Genomic DNA, 14,874 nt, shown 5'->3' with positions numbered 1-14,874 from the left:
TAAATCATACTAAAATAACTCGAAGTTTCATTGATCTTGTGAGATTTGAGATCTAATCAGACCAAAGATTCGATCGGCTATACCACTCAGCTGAGACATGTAACCTTGCCAGCCTAAAGTGTTAGCCCCTCATTAACTTTGAACATCACGTCAACCAAACTGTTGGACAAACAATCTGGCGGAGATACTTGGGAATTAGTCAAATTTAAATATACAAAATTAAATTCAACTTATTTGTCTAGATGACCTAGGCTAATAATCTTAGGCTACCAACGGGGGTTGGTTTCTACCAAGTGCTAAGTGCAGACTGGTCGAATAGGCAAAGAGGTCGAGCGAGAAGATCAGCCAAGCGGGCAGTATATCTGACAACGCTATGTAGCAGATTAGGCAGAGTGACCGAGTGAGTGAGCAACTGGTCAGGCAGAGATGTCGAGTGGTCGATCGAGTGAGCGGGTGATCGGTCTGGCAAAGAAGTTGAGCGGGCGACCGGTCGGGCAGAGACGTTGAGCGAACGGCCGAGTGAGCGAGCGACTGGTCAAGCAGAGAGGTTGAGCGGGCGATTGAGTGAGAGAGCGCCCAGTCGGCAGAGAGGCCAAGCTTGAAGAGCAGTCTGTAAATAGTGCCGCCCGAGTGATAGAACAAGCTGAGTGGGCGAAGAATCCTAGCGGGTGAATGGATTGAGGCCTATAAAGGTTGTAATTTCCTTGAAACAGATTTACCTACCTCCGACTGTACTTTGAGGTTTACTCGGGTCGTCTATTTCCTAGCATATAATGGTTAACTATGATTCCCACCAAACACTGGTGGTTACGGTGAACTGAGTGGTATCTGACTGTTATCACGGGTACTCCACCGAGCAAGAGTTGAATGACAGAGGAGGAGGGGAACGAAGGTAGAGAGCTATTGCTTCTTTTTTTGTGTGTGCAACATTTTACCTGTAGTCTCAGTCTCCTTATATAGGAGGTCAGACCAAGGGGCAACATTTATGATCATTTAATGATCATTATTCGTTGTGCTGTAAAATGACAACATTTTATTCAGCTGCAATAATCTCTAATTAATGCATCGGTTACACCCTTAAATAAGTAGCATAAAGGTTTATGTGGTAGAATATTCCACTTGGGTAAATTTTGCCCTGATCAGTCCGATATTTGACATATATAGGTTGTGCTCGCACACAAGTCAACTTAGTTCAGTACAATTCGGGCCTTAGATTTACACCCTACCTTAGATTTTCACCCCCCCTCCCCGACTCATCCACTCGTGAGAGAGAGCTTCTCCCCATGCATTTGTTCACATCCTCAATGCATGTGAATCAAAATAAACCAACTAATATGCCTTGAAACTCCCAATGTGGGACTAAAGTCTCATTCACAATAGAGCTTCATGCCTTTTCTGCCTCTTTTTTTTTATTCACATATATCCAACAATCCCCACATGAATGGAAATAAGGTATGTGATAACATTTAGCAGTTAAGTCAAGTATAGAATAGGTAGGTTTTACCGTTTGAACCTTCTTTTATGAAGATCTGATTGCTTATTGGCTGACAATAGACGTGATGTCCTTGAACTGTTCTACCATCTGTGTAAGCATTGACATATTTCACCTAATACTCTCCCTGATATAACTTAATTCTCATGAGTGTATTCGTTCTTGGCCATGAGCATGCTTGGTTCTGTGAGAATTTCTAAGAATTGTTCCTCTAATTCTTTTTGAAGTGACCCCACTTCTTTCTCACATAGGTGATCTCTTAAGAGTATTCCTCATTACTCGGATTATTAAAAGTCGTATGCTTGACCTCCATCCTTTACTGATCCATTGGGTCATTCCCCATAGTGAGCAACTTTGTCGGTATAATTATGTTGTCCATTTGAACCTAGTTCTTGGGATCTCCAGTTTGCATAGGTTGGGTTTCCTTTGCACCAACATTTCTCATCGACATCAAGCTCATTTCTCATGATGAGCTTGCAACTAACTCTCTGTTTAATCCTTTGGTTAATAGATCTACTAGGTTATCTTTTGACTTCATATAGTCAACAACAATAACCCATTGAGAGTAGTCGTCTAATGGTATTATGTCTATAACATATATGTCTAGACTTACCATTATACAGATAGCTCTATGCCCAACCGATTGTTGATTGACTATCACAATGTATGCAAACTGTTAGTACAAGTTTCAGCCATCTCAGAATATCTTCTAAGAATTACCTTAGCCATTCAGCCTCTTCACAATATTTGTCAAGAGTCACAAACTCAGATTCAATCGTGGATCTAGTTATTACCATTTTCTTAGAAGATTTTCAGGAAATAGTTGTACCTCCAAGAGTGAATACATATCCACTCATAGACTTAGAGTCCTTTATGTCAAATATCCAACTCGCATCTTTGTATCCTTCAATCACAGTAGGATATCTCGTATAGTGTGGTCCATATTCATGAGTATACCTCAAGTACCTCAATACTCTTGTTATCCCTTTCTAGTGCTCAAACCGGGATTATTCGTGTATCTACTCAATTTACTTATTGCATAGGTCAATTCTGATCGTGTACAACTTATCAAGTCCATCAGACCTCCAATCACTCGAGAGTACTCTATCTGAGAGATACTTTCACCTCGATTTTTTGATAGATGTTGACTCATATCTATCAGCGTTCGTGACAATGTAGTATCATCCTTGGTGAATTTCTTGAGAATCTTGTTCACATAATGAGACAAACTAAGAATAACTTCTTCTGTTGTTTTAAGAATTTTGATTCCTAGAATTATATCAGCTAGGCTCATGCCTTTCATGTCAAATCTTGAGTTCAACATGTCCTTAGTGGATTTGATTATCTTATCATTACTCCCAATGATAAGTATGTCATCTACATATAGACACAAGATGATGTAGTCATTCTCTGTATTTTTCATGTAGACATGTTTATCATACTCATTGATTTTGAATCCACATTCTTTCATAGCAGTATCAAATTTCTCATGCCGCTGTTTTGGTGCTTGTTTCAAATCATATAATGACTTCAACAATCTACAAAGCTTGTTTTCTTATCATAGCACAGAAAACCCCTTAGGTTACTCCATATAGATTTCCTCTTCGAAATCCTCATTTAGAAAAGTTGTCTTTACATCCATCTGATGTATTTCGAGATTCTAGAGAGCTATGATAGACAATAATACTCTAATGGAAGTTATTCTCGAGATGGGAGAATGCGTATCAAAGTAATCAATGTCTTCTCATTGTCGGTATCCTTTAATTACCAATTTGGCCTTATACTTATCAATTGCGCTATCTGATTTTATTTACTTCTTGAAGATCCACTTGCAACCTAATGGTTTACTTCTCAGAGGAAAATCCACAAGTTTCCATGTGTGATTTTGTAAGATAGATTCTATCTCAGGTGCAATTGTCTCTCTCCAATGAGGTCCATCAGAAAAGCTTACTATTTCTGAGTGACTTTGGGGCTCGCTTTCTAACATAAAAGTGATAAAATCTTATCCATAGGATTTTTCTACCTGAGCTCTTTTACTTTGTCTAAACTCAACCTTGACTGGTTCCTCATCATCTTCTTCGCCTTGTGTTTCGTATGCTTGTTTTGAGGAGCTAGCATCCGCTCGGGTCTTATACGGAAATACATGCTTGAAGAACGAGGTATTTCTCAATTCTATTATTGAGTTCTTATGTATATCCGGTATTTATGACTCATATACAAAAAATGGATACATACTGTTATTATGTGCATATCCAATAAATATGCAATTAACATTTTTTGGTCATATCTTACTCCTATTCGGATCAAGCACCAATACTTTGGCAAGACTCCCAACATTTGTAAATATTTGTATGATGGTTGTCTTCCATTCCATAACTCATAAGAGCTCTTATATATTTTCTTCCGGGTCACCTTATTTAAAAGGTAATTAGCTGTTAACATAGTTTTTCCCCACATGAACTTTGGCAGCCCATAGCTCAATAAAAGAGTATTCATCATCTCCTTTAGAGTTTGATTCTTTCGCTCAACCACTTCATTTTGCTGAGTATAAGAAGCTATTATTTTGTGTTTGATTCTATGTTCAGCACACAACTTAACAAACGGAGATACATATTCACTGCCTCGATCACTTCGAACCACCTTAATCTTTTTATTATATTGGTTTTCAACCTCATTTTTATAGAGAGCAAATTTCTCTATACCTTCATCCTTACTTTTGAAAAGATACATATAACAATATTTTGTGTTATCATCTATAAAAGTGATGAAGTATTTATTTCCATCACGTGTAAGAGTGCCTTTGAGGTCACATACTTCGGTGTGAATTAACCCAAGTGGTTCATTGCTTCTCTCAACAGGTTGAAAAGATAACCTTATCATTTTTACTTTAACACAAATCTCACACTTGTGTTTTGGGTCAAGATAGAATGTTGGTATGCTTTGTATGTTTATTAATCTACATAATACATTGTAGTTAACATGTCCTAATCTATCTTGCCACAAACAAGAAGACTCAAGTATATAAGTGGAAGAGTTTTTATTTTTATTTATCTTGGACCTAATGGCCATTACATTGAGCTTCAATAACCCATAAGATACATAGCTTCTTCCAACACATTCTATTCTTAGACAGTACAACTCTGTCTGACTCAAAGACAATGCAAAAGTCATGTTTTCTTAACAGTGATCCGGATACTAGATTCTTTCAAATTTCCAAAACATACAACATATTATTCAGAGTAAGGTCCTTGCCTGAGGTCATCTTCAGTATCACTTTTCCTTGGCTCATGATGTCCAAGGTCGTTGAGTTCCCCATGAATAGCTTGTCTTAATTGACTTCTTCAAAGTTGTGGAGCAGCTCCTTATTACAACAGACATGCCTAGTGTCTCCAGTATCAATCCACAATTGTCACGGGTTTGAACCTACAAGGTTTAATTTAAAGACCATAGCGCAAAGGTTGTCCATTTCTGGTCCCTCGTTCAGATTGGCCTCCTGCTTCTTCTTTGGATTTCTGCACTCCGAAGATTTGTAGCCGACTCCGTCACAACTGAAGCACTTTGCAGAGAACTTCTTTTTGTTGATGCTTCCTCTGGATCCCATTTTGGAAGATTTGGGGTTCTTCCGTTTCAAGCTTTGACCGTGCTCGACCATGTTGGTTTTTATAGTAGCTTGAGAGAACAACTTTCTCTTTGAACTCTTGTTGTCTTCTTCGATACAAAGTCTAATAATGAGTTCCTCCACAGTCATCTCCTTCCATTTATGCTTCAGGTAGTTTTTGAAGTTCTTCCATCCTGGAGGCAACTTCTCAATGATAACAACCACCTAAAAGGTTTCACTCGGAACCATTCCTCCTGAATGGATTTCGTGCAAGATCACTTGCAGCTCCTGGACTTGGTTGATCATCGTCTTGGAGTCAACCATCTTGTAGTTAAGGAATCAGCCCATGATAAACTTCTTGGCCCCTACATCCTCCATCTTGTACTTCTCATCCAGGGACTCCCATAGCTCCTTAGTCGTTTTCTTCATACTATACACTACGTATAGCGAGTTGGGAAGGCAGTTGAGGATGTAGTTTTGACAAAGGAACTCAGAATGAGTCCATGCCTCCACTGTATCGATGGTCTATGCATCAACATCCTTAGCACGCTTGGGAGGATCTTTGGTCAAGAACCGAGCGAGATTGAGTGTGGTCAAGTAGAAGAGCATCTTTTGTTGCCACCTCTTGATATTCAGTCTAGTGAACTTCTCTGGCTTTCCCCCGTGATTGATTGACACATTTCTAATTATGGCGGAAGGGCCCTTCATGTGTTGAGTATGTTGCACCTCAACACTTTGTTCTATGGTCATCTCAACATAATCGAATCTGTTTCAAGATTGTTGGACAAATAATCTGCCAGAGATACTTGGGAATTAGCCAAATTTAAATACACAAAATTAAATTCAACTTATCTGTCGAGATAACCAGAGCTGATAATCTCAGACTGTCAGCGGGGGCTAATTTCTCCCAAGTGCTGAGCGTAGATTGGTCGAGTAGATAGAGAGGCTGAGTAGCTAGATCGTCCGAGCAGCCAGTATATCCAACCGCACTATGTATCAAATCAGACAAAGCGACCGAACGAGCAAACGACCTAACGATCATGCAGAGAAGCTGAGCGACCGAGCAAGCAACTGAGTGAGCGAGTGGCCGGTCGGTCGGAGAGGCCGCGCGAGCGACCGAGTGAGCGAGTGGCTAGTCAGACAGAGAGGCTGAGTGAGTGACCAAGTGAGCGAGTGGCCAGTCGAGCAGAGAGGTCGAGCAGGCGACCGAGTGGTCGGTCGGGCAGAGAGGCCGAGTGGGTGACCGAGTGAGCCAGCGACTGGTCGGGCAGAGAGGCCGACTTGGAAGAGCAGTCCATGAACAGTGTCACCCGAGTCACAGAACAAGCCGAGCCTATGAAGAATCCGAGTGGGCGAAAGGACCGAGGCCTGCGAGGGTCGTAGTTTCGTTGAAAAAGATTCGCCCACCTCCAGTTGTGCTTCGAGGTTTACTCGGGTCGTTCGTTACACCCTTAAATAATTAGAAAAAAGGTTTATGTGGTAAAATATTGGTTGTTCGACTTGGATAAAATTTGCACCGACCAGTCCAGCATTCTGTGTGCACAGGTGCTACTCGCACACGAGTCAACTTGGTTCAGTGTAATCCGGTCTCTGAGTGACCAAGATGACTCAGCTCTAAATGACACTAAAATAACTCGAAGTTTCATCAATCCCATGAGATTTGGGATCTGATTAGACCAGAGATTCGATCGGCTAGACCACTCGGTTGAGACATGTAACCTTGCTAGCCCAAAGTGTTGGCCCCTCCTTAACTTTGAAGGTAGCATCAACCAAACTCTAGGTTCAGGGCCCCCATTATTCATCATATTAGACTACATGTGAAATAGAATATGTTTAACTCCAAAAGGCTATTACGACGAGCATGTAAATCCATGTTTACCAGATATTAAGAATGTATTCTATCTAATGATTTTTCAGACATGGAACACTATCAATATTGTAATTTTATAGATCAATAAACAAATAAAGGAAGTAATTTTATAGATTTGATATTTTTTTTGCAAATCTATTATAGCAAAGCAAAGATCGATTGGACTTATAGAGAAGGAATCCTGAATCACGAATATTCAATTTATAATTAATTTTCAATTTCCTTGCGCACTCTTATTTTTTCAATAATAAAAAAACTTGCAACCGAATCAAATCCCTAACTAGTAGCTGACCATAGAAGTATAAGTGCTCCCCCAGCGTCCAACGGACGGGAATGATGTTGTGGGCGACAAGAATCTTCTTCGACTCCCCCAACGTCAACTGGAAAGAGAATGACGGTTGTAATGCCTGCCCGCATTCAACTTATTCCACTGCGCTCCCCAAGATGGATGCATCGCCATCCACGTCCCCGACAATCCCTCCTTTAGCTCCACCGCCGTGAGTTCGCCATCCCCATTCACGTTCTCAATGACGATGGCGAGGTATTTGACGTTCAACCCGGCATCCACCCTAAAGGCCACGTTGAAGCCCCGGTAGCTACAAGGTAGTCTGCATACATAACAACCAACACAAATTAATAGACGAAAGATTTAGATGATATTAGATTTATTGTATATAGCTTTATCCTAAACCACAGGAGATTGTATTTTTATAACTAGGCACTATTAAAAAATCTCTGATTTGTGATCGATTTAGCACTGAAATAATCATTTCTATCATCAATTAACAGTAAAAAATAAATATCAGTTGTAAAGTAGAGTCAGAATAATAATTCAGTACTACTGGTTAGCGACGGAATACAAATTTAGTCGTTAGTTAATTATTGAGGTATTATTTGCTCGCAACTTTATACAATGTACTTAACATGGTTCTCCTTAAACCATTGAGCCGCAATTTTACCATTACTTCAAAGTCCCCCTTAAATTAGGGATGACAATGGGTCTGTTTGGATCATATTTAATATCCTTCTTCCCCATATCTCTTGAGGATCAGATATCAATCCTCATATTCATACTCGTTAAAGGATTAGATATCTTTTATACTAATAAATTATTCTCTTTTGATCCAAGTATCATCATTAAAAAAAACATATTAAAATTAATATAATAAAATTATAACCATTAATTATCAACTCTAAAAATTGACCCTTAATCATTACGTTAAAAATATCATGTGTCGACTATCTATGCTACATCTTGGGAGACACATGACATCTTGAAATATCTTGCACTATGTGGTTGCAAGGTCTCACATTAATTATTTTTATATTATTATTTTTATTTTGGTTGCATATTGTAAGGTATATTATGTAATTATTATTTATATTTTAAAATTCAAAATACTTTCAGATTTCTTTTCCTCTTTTAATTGTATTTTTTACTATATAAATAGAAAATTTTCTATTTAAAAATCGTAATATATAAATAAATTAATCTTTTCATATAATCATATAATCTCATAAATTTTAAGTTGCATTTTACATTATACGTCAATCTCAATTAAATTTATTAAAAATAATTTTTTGAATAAGAAAGATTTAATTGGTCAAATTAATTATTTGTATTAAAATACATAGGTTTTTACTTATTATAGTACAATTTCAATGCCCGATAAAATACAGATTAGCTATGTAATTAGAGACTTAAGCTAGAGTTGTCCCAGCCTCTATACCAATCCTTAACAAAATTATATAGATATTTTAAACTTATTTAAAATTAGTTTGTTCTTTCCTTTTTTTGTTCATTTTATTTTGATAATCCATTCCTTCACCACTTAAAATTCAATCTGCCCCGTACTCAAAGCCCAGTTCATTTTTAATTCCTAGATATGTCCCTATGTTTTGCATTATTATCTCATGTTCCACACTTTGAATTATGAATAAGTCAGACGTATTGCACGGGTTACGAAATTATAGCTTTTACAAATATTATAACAGTTATAATTTTGTAATTGTTATAACGTCGATTCGACTTGTTAATCTAATATTTACACTATAACATTTACGAAATTGTAACTATTACAATACTTGTGACGACTATAATTTTATATCCTATAACATATCCGACCAATTTAAAATTTAATATATATTGTAAGAGATAATAACGTCAAACAATATACATGAGGGTAATTGTATCATTTTATAGAGTGCTAGAGTGCTAGTGGAGTAAACACCTTTTTGATAAAAAAAATCAAAAAATAGTAACTCCAAGTCAAGTTGGAAGACGAAGAGGTCAGGCCAATTACATGACAAATTATTTATAGAGTAAAATGTTCTTGATTTAAAATAGAGTTGTGCATGCTATTAAGTATATTGTTAGTTTACTGACTCTCGGATGACAATTAGGTGAACTTAGAGGCAACACATGTTGGTCTCCTGTGGCTGGTAAGATGTGGATGAATTATGTGAAATTACAAATATATTCTTGTGACTTTCAACTTTAATTAAAAACAATTGTTAGAAAATCAAAAATAAATTCCATAAAAATAAAAGAGACTACCGGTGGTTACAACTGGGAAGATTGTTAAACCAAGATATTGAAAATACTGGAAAAGTTCTCCTTTGATGCAGAGAAGTCTCTTACAAAAGTTGAAGTACAAATACTAAAACAAAAATTGAAAAAGAAATACAAGTGTTGTTGCTAAACCAAGTGACCCAGGACTATATTTATAGTGCTCTGGTCAAACTTATCCGTTCACTACAAGAAAAAGCCTCATAGACATCGGTGGAACAACAACAATTTTAAGCAAAAATCGATGTCTTTGAGTTTTTTACACCGGTTTTTCCAAAAATCGGTGTCTATAAGCGCAGATTTTCGCTCATAGACATCGGTTTTTTAGCCGATGTCTATGAGCGCCTTTTTTTTTTGTTAATAGACATCGGTTTTAACAGCGATTTTTAAAACCCGATGTTAATGAACCAAAAAAAAATAATTTAATTTTTCCACCAGCCAAAATTTATAACATTTCACAAAGTTCCCTCCAAACCTAAACCAATATCGCGCCCCTTCTCTCAGCCTAAACCTAAACCTAAACCTCTGACCATCTCTCTCAGCCTCATCTCCCTCTTCCCTTTCCTGGATCTCTTCCCCTTCCAGGATCGACGCCCCTTAGGATCAAAACCACCTGCTTCGATCCTAAGCAAAATCGCAGTATAAATCGTTCCATTCTGCCTCCTCGTCCGATCCTCTCTTCCTTCTCCTCCTCCTTCCTCTCTTCGCTCTTCCCGGCTAAGGTAGGGGCCGACAAGATCCGAACAGCTAGAGGACGCCCACGACCACCATGGCACGGTTGGTCGGCAACATGAGGGAATCCGAAGGAAGAGAGAACAACACCAAGATCAGTATAAAGGGGTCTCCTTCTTCTGAAGCAGAGAGATCGAGTGCAGTACAAGAATAACGAAGTATGTCTGCCTGTTAAAACCCTAAAATTGCAGGCATAAAGGCTCTCCGTGCTTCATTTTCTCCTTCTCGGCCTCTTCGCTTGCTGGGTACACGGTCAAAGCCTCTCGTTTCCTCTTTTCATTCTTCTTAATCGTCTGATTGCTAAAGGTTGAGGATGGGGTTTGGGGTTAACCTCTCTATAAAGCCCCGAAGCCTTTTCTTTTTCCCCGACTTTCTCCTTCTCGCGACTTCGGACTTCACGCGACCGAGACCGGCGATTTCTTCTTCTCTCGGTGGCGCCGGCGAAGAGCGGACCTTGGAGCGTTGAGAGGAAGAGAGGTTAGTTACAGCCGAACCTTCTTTCTCCCCGATCCCTTCCTCCCTTCTCTGATCTCGGTGAACAACGGCAACGGATCTTGATCGGTGGATTTCGCCGGCTGTCGGGAGGGAACCAAGGGCATCGGCGTTGGATCAGGCCAGCATCGATTGTTTGGAGGAGGTAACAACCATTGTTCCTTCCCGATCTCTGTCCCTGTTCGTCGGCAAGAACAAGTCGTTGCCCTAACTTCGATCTTGGAGGTAAGGGTTTGGTTTTGGTTGTGAATTCGAACCTTGATCCTTTCTAGTGTTGATTCAGGTGGTTCTTTCTGGGAAGCAGAGACTGGTATTTTGGTCCCGGCCACCACAGCTCTGTTGGATTGATCTCTTCTTCGTATCAGTGATCGTCTCCGGTGATTGAAGGGTGCAGAGGTAATGAGGTCGATCTGTTGTTGTTGTTAACAGGTTGTTTTGATGACTTCTTGTTATTCTTTCTTCTTGATCTGGCTAGTGAAGATGCACTATGTAATGTTCTGTTTGTAGGGGATTGAGGTACGGTTTAGTTCTTGTTCCTTACCCTTGTGCGATCATTAGTTGCAGTAGATGTTACCTAATGAATCCTGTGTGTTTTGAGCTGGATCCACGACAGAGTCAATAAGAATTTGTTTGTTCTGGTGTTGGAGGTTAAGGGTATGATGTGTTACTAGTTAACAAGGATAAGAGTTGTTATATTGGGTAATTGAATGTTGTAAATAAAGATTAACCTGAATCTGAAATGGTTTCAGTGACATTTAGGTTTCATGTTAGGTGATTATGGAAGATTGTAACCTTGAAGATCTAATGGGAATTTAGATATTGGATGGTTTAGGTTAGAATATAAATTTAATATGGTTATGTTAAAAGAAGGGAGCCGTACCTATGGTTAGCATTTCTTTTGTATGTTCATTTCCTCCAGGTTTTTGTAATTTAATTTCCACCCTCTAGGGTTTTTTTTAATTCAGTTTTCGATGCCTAATTCCACCCTGCTTCTTTCTGACATACATTTACACATTGTTTCAGAGGATGCGATGTGCTTATTTTAGATACTGGATTGGGAAGTGCAGAGAATCAAGCAAGGGTCAAGGAGTTGCTTCATGTGGAGGAATCAAGACTAGAGGAGGATGAGGGTAAGTGTTTTTACTCATAATATTATTTTAGTTTCTGTTCAGATCAGTTGGCACTCGATTCTGTGCTTTAGGAAATACCACTCCAGCAGTGAGATGGGTTCGAGATGATAAATATGATTGCATCCGATTAAAGCATTGCAAGGTGAGCTATATTCACTGTGTATCCCCCCTTCAGAGTACATATGTATCTGTATAGTAATTAATTTCAATATAGGCACATCAAATTACCTTAATTGTTTCTAGACATAGACTTAATCCTTTGGATTACTTTATTTTAATTGGTAGAGTATTTGCCACTACCTTTCTATTATTCATTCTTTTGCTTTGCAGGTTGTGAAAAAATTGATTGGCATCGGAAAGGAGACTATTTCACTACTGTCGTTCCTAGTGATATCCTAATTATGAATTTTAGTTGTACTTATTTTTAGTCATTCCTAGTGCCTATTTTATATCTCAGTTTTGTTTCTTTCTTTTTTCTAATACACACTGACAAATTGGAAATATATAAAAATCATGACATTATACCTAGTTACCTAGCCTTTGAGGCTGGAATCAGGATGAAACCTAAAGTGCCCTGAAAAGTTTAGGCATACCAAATTCTCTCAGTTTAATGACAGAGGTCAGTTGTGTTGCAAACTTTGTTGTTTTCCTTGTTTTTCATTTACCGCGTCTAGATTAAGAAACTATGGCTTTCTAACTCAAATAAAAATTGCAATTCCTGCCTATCTTAGACCTAACATTAACTTATTAATTGAACAGGTGTTTTAGATTGTAAATTTCATCCGAGGCAGCCATGGCTATTCACAGCTGGAGCAGATTCTGTCATTAAACTGTATTGCCACTAATGATAGATTCTCCAGGAAACTTTGAAGAATCTCCTCGAGTCAAGATACGTGAGTACTTGCTGATCCTACATGAATACGGTAGCAAGTTCATGTTCTTTGCTTGATAATTTATTCTTTTTTGACCAATTCATTTCCGCAAACCCCTTACCTGTAAGCACCAACTAGTATCCTTATTGTCAAGAATTAATTTTATCAACGACTTATAAGTTTGGTATGCATATTTCTTATGATGTTGAACCTTGACTTTGAGACACATGATGGCTTTGTTTTATTTTTTTTGTTGAATTTTCTATCCTGTAAGTTTCAACTCCACTAGTATCATGTTTCCATAGATGATGCTGTCTTAGATGTTGGAGTCGTGACTCATTCTTTATACTGATGTTTCTGTGTGGAATTTTCCCAGTTGTCCTGTTCATTGTTTGATGTTTCTGTGTGTGTTGTAGCTGAATTTGGTTGTAGCTTCTGCAAGCTTTCTTCACTTTCTTCCCTCCACTATCTGTTAACAAGTTTGATCTTTACAATTCAGTTATAAGAACAAACAATATGACCAAAGGTTGACAGCTTTGCTTCATCCTTTTTACATTTCAGTATGTGGATGAAAGCAAATATGTACTGATGTACCTAAATGGATTTACAAAAATATCTTTGAAATGTTTTGTCATACAGATATGGCATCTAGTATAATTTTTTCCAACTTGATTGTTGCATTATCATATAATGAGATTAGGTGCACAGCTTGCAGTCAGTTTATTGTTTTTGCTAAAGATCATTGCTAGTAGGCCGACAAAAGACAGGTCTAAAATGAAGCCTAAGAAAACATGCTTAAGATGATATTTTAAGATTTTCTAAACATTGGATCATTGCGGAAGGTTGTGATTGGCACGGCAAGTGTTCTAAAATGAAGCCAAAGAAAATGGGGGAGAAAATAAGGTTCGGCTTGAGGAATTTATGCAATAAAGCAGTTTTATATTTGATTCCTTCTTTAATTATATTGCGTGTGTTCCTAAGCTGCAACCTATTAATAATTTTAGTTTTATAATGTTCTTTGCCACTACCTTTCTATTATTCATTCTTTTGCTTTGCAGGTTGTGACAAAAATTGATTGGCATCGGAAAGGAGACTATTTCACTACTGTCGTTCCTAGTGATATCCTAATTATGAATTTTAGTTGTACTTATTTTTAGTCATTCCTAGTGCCTATTTTATTCCTAGTCACCTTATTTCAATGACAAGAACAAGGGTTCTCATGGCCAATATGTGTCTATTAATGGGATTTTCAATGTCTTGCTTACCACGCTAATCCTACTTCTGATTGGATTTGCAGCTTCAAGATATCAAACTCTACACCTTCTATATGGAGCTAGATTTGCAAAAGCCATATCCAACTCGAGGAAGTGACTTATTGACATGGGAGGTAGGTGTACCTCTTTAGTTCCGCTTTTAACCAAATATCCCTATAAAGATTCATTTGTGTGCTCTTAACATATCTATTCCTACAACGTTGTTATCTAGGATTAGCATTTATTTTGTTAAATGTGATTTATGCACCTATAATTATTCTGGTGAAGTTAGCATTCTATTAAACTAGATTATGACCTTTGCAGAGAACTTATTGGTAACCAAGGACTTTGTGAAGATAGCAAATTTTGGCCTTGCTCGTGAAGTTCATTCGAAGCCACCATTCACAGAATAGGTTTCAACACGCTGGTAAGCATGTTTATGACAAGCACTTGTGATCTTATATTTTTTATTTGATACATGTACACATTTGTTTTAGTTATTTGACATATGGTGGATTTATGTGTTTTTACAGTTTACAAATCTCAAGTACTCCAGAGTTGAAATTGATGAAGTGCAGTTCGAGTGGGCTGAATGCATGCTAGATTACATTTGAAGTGCGGTTCTACCTTGATGTGTTAAAAGAATGTTCTACCTTGATTTTGATATCTATTAGCTAGCTTTTGATGTAAAAAGAATGTTTGGGTATTTTATGGATATTGTTGTAAGAAGATTATTTATATAATTTATGAATATTTGTGTATTTTGTGGATATTATTGAATGAAGAATATTTGTACAATTTGTGAATATTTGTGTATTTTTTTTTGTTATTATCGGTTTTAAAATCAAATCTGTGCTGTTAAAAAA

At 37.7% G+C, this 14,874-nt stretch overlaps 1 long non-coding RNA gene across 3 annotated transcripts; it reads left to right on the top strand.

Annotated features, from left to right (window-relative positions):
• The first annotated feature begins 10,822 nt into the window (after window positions 1–10,822).
• On the top strand, window positions 10,823–14,599 carry LOC122028721. Of its 3 annotated transcripts, XR_006124936.1 has the most exons (7): window positions 10,823–10,898; window positions 11,037–11,149; window positions 11,777–11,883; window positions 11,955–12,025; window positions 13,814–14,142; window positions 14,333–14,435; window positions 14,542–14,599. It is a non-coding gene; the product is annotated as an uncharacterized LOC122028721 (long non-coding RNA). The 3 variants fall into 3 exon arrangements; XR_006124935.1 differs by lacking the exons at window positions 10,823–10,898; window positions 11,037–11,149; window positions 11,777–11,883; window positions 11,955–12,025 and adding exons at window positions 12,032–12,502; window positions 12,643–12,776 and having other exon boundaries at window positions 13,598–14,142; XR_006124928.1 differs by lacking the exons at window positions 10,823–10,898; window positions 11,037–11,149; window positions 11,777–11,883; window positions 11,955–12,025 and adding an exon at window positions 12,556–12,776 and having other exon boundaries at window positions 13,598–14,142.
• Window positions 14,600–14,874: the final 275 nt, after the last annotated feature.

Source organism: Zingiber officinale, chromosome 1A, assembly GCF_018446385.1.
Source record: "Zingiber officinale cultivar Zhangliang chromosome 1A, Zo_v1.1, whole genome shotgun sequence".
NCBI classification, from domain to species: Eukaryota; Viridiplantae; Streptophyta; class Magnoliopsida; order Zingiberales; family Zingiberaceae; genus Zingiber; species Zingiber officinale.
Note: the sequence above shows the minus strand (reverse complement) of the source record. Positions and strands in the feature narration are given on the sequence as shown.